Here is a 2,500-nt window from a genome sequence, read left to right as displayed (position 1 = left end):
TTGCCCCGAGCGTGTGCCCAAGGCACAACTCCACCACGCCATGCTCCCTAGGTGGTGCCTAGGTGGGCCGTGCACGGACGTGTTTCCCTTCTTGTTGGTCCTTCGGTGATCGGGGTTCGCAGCAGCCAGACGCACGTGCTCGACCTTGGACCCGGGGCGGGGGACCCCAGCGGCACACCACAACCACAACGTGCTTGCTAGTGTGCCTAGGGGATGGCAAGGCAACGTGCATCTTGCTGGCATTGCGCCCAGCAAGCCTTTGGGCAACTCGAGTTTCAGCATCACGACACCCCTCCCCCCTATAATAGGCTGCCGAGCCATTACCAAAGTGCCACGGGTAGACGTCCTTTTCCGTGAGGAGACATACTAAAGGAAAGTGCTCTAGAGGTCGAATTTTGACGCCGTTTTTTGCAACAACCTCTAGAAAAATAAGATCTTTCCATCCTCCAAATTTGGTGAATTTACACCGTGCCGATTTTTTTTGACGATTTTTTTACCGCCCGGAATGCCGGAAATTCAAAAAAAATGAAAAATGGAGCAAACATGCGATTTTTGACCTGGATTTTTTTGTGCAGCCTTCACATAATATTACCAAGGTTCCCTCAAAATTTCACGAAAAATGCACGAGCCAATTCTGAGATATGAAAATTTGGCTCCTCCGTTGCAACGCTCCGAGCCATCGTTGCAACGGCGGGTGCCTCCGTGGGGGGCGGGGGAGCCCGGCGGCACACCACAACCACAACGTGCTTGCTAGTGTGCCTAGGGGATGGCAAGGCAACGTGCATCTGGCTGGCATTGCGCCCAGCAAGCCTTTGGGCAACTCGAGTTTCAGCATCACGACTCCCCTCCCCCCTATAATAGGCTGCCGAGCCATTACCAAAGTGCCACGGGTAGACGTCCTTTTCCGTGAGGAGACATACTAAAGGAAAGTGCTCTAGAGGTCGAATTTTGACGCCGTTTTTTGCAACAACCTCTAGAAAAATAAGAACTTTCCATCCTCCAAATTTGGTGAATTTACACCGTGCCGATTTTTTTTGACGATTTTTTTACCGCCCGGAATGCCGGAAATTCAAAAAAAATGAAAAACGGAGCAAACATGCGATTTTTGACCTGGATTTTTTTGTGCAGCCTTCACATAATATTACCAATGTTCCCTCAAAATTTCACGAAAAATGCACGAGCCAATTCTGAGATATGAAAATTTGGCTCCTCCGTTGCAACGCTCCGAGCCATCGTTGCAACGGCGGGTGCCTCCGTGGGGGGCGGGGGAGCCCGGCGGCACACCACAACCACAACGTGCTTGCTAGTGTGCCTAGGGGATGGCAAGGCAACGTGCATCTTGCTGGCATTGCGCCCAGCAAGCCTTTGGGCAACTCGAGTTTCAGCATCACGACACCCCTCCCCCCTATAATAGGCTGCCGAGCCATTACCAAGGTGCCACGGGTAGACGTCCTTTTCCGTGAGGAGACATACTCAAGGAAAGTGCTCTAGAGGTCGAATTTTGACGCCGTTTTTTGCAACAACCTCTAGAAAAATAAGATCTTTCCATCCCTCAAATTTGGTGAATTTACACCGTGCCGATTTTTTTTGCCGATTTTTTTACCGCCCGGAAAGCCGGAAATTCAAAAAAAATGAAAAACGGAGCAAACCTGCGATTTTTGACCTGGATTTTTTTGTGCAGCCTTCACATAATATTACCAAGGTTCCCTCAAAATTTTAGAAAAAATGCACGAGCCAATTATGAGATATGAAAATTTGGCTCCTCCGTTGCAACGCTCCGAGCCATCGTTGCAACGGCGGGTGCCTCCGTTGCAACGAAACCAGCCAACGATGCACCTAACCCAGCATCCGTTGCAACGCACCCTGCCTCCGTTGCAACGCGCCCAGCCAACGTTGCACCGTCCCCAGCATCCGTTGCAACGCCCCCAGCCAACGTTGCAACGCGCCCTGCCTCCGTTGCAACGCTCCCAGCCAACGTTGCAACGCGCCCTGCCTCCGTTGCAACGTCACCAGCATCCGTTGCAACGCGCCCTGCCTCTGTTGCAACGCGCACGGCCAACGTTGCACCGACCCCAGCATCCGTTGCACTGCCCCCAGCCAACGTTGCAACGCCCCCAGCCAACGTTGCAACGCGCCCTGCCTCCGTTGCAACGTCACCAGCAACCGTGGCAACGCGACCTGCCTCCGTTGCGACGCCCCCAGCCAACGTTGCAACGCGCCCTGCCTCCGTTGCAACGTCACCAGCATCCGTTGCAACGCTCCCAGCCAACGTTGCAACGCGCCCTGCCTCCGTTGCAACGTCACCAGCAACCGTGGCAACGCGACCTGCCTCCGTTGCAACGCCCCCAGCCAACGTTGCAACGCGCCCTGCCTCCGTTGCAACGTCACCAGCATCCGTTGCAACGCGCCCTGCCTCCGTTGCAACGTCACCAGCCAACGTTGCAACGCGCTCGGCATCCGTTGCAACGCCCCCAGCCAACGTTGCAATGCCCCCAGCTTC

The sequence above is a fragment of the Arachis ipaensis genome, chromosome B7 (assembly GCF_059453495.1).
Source record: "Arachis ipaensis isolate K30076 ecotype BB chromosome B7, ASM5945349v1, whole genome shotgun sequence".
NCBI lineage: Eukaryota > Viridiplantae > Streptophyta > Magnoliopsida > Fabales > Fabaceae > Arachis > Arachis ipaensis.
This window is presented reverse-complemented; position numbering follows the sequence as displayed.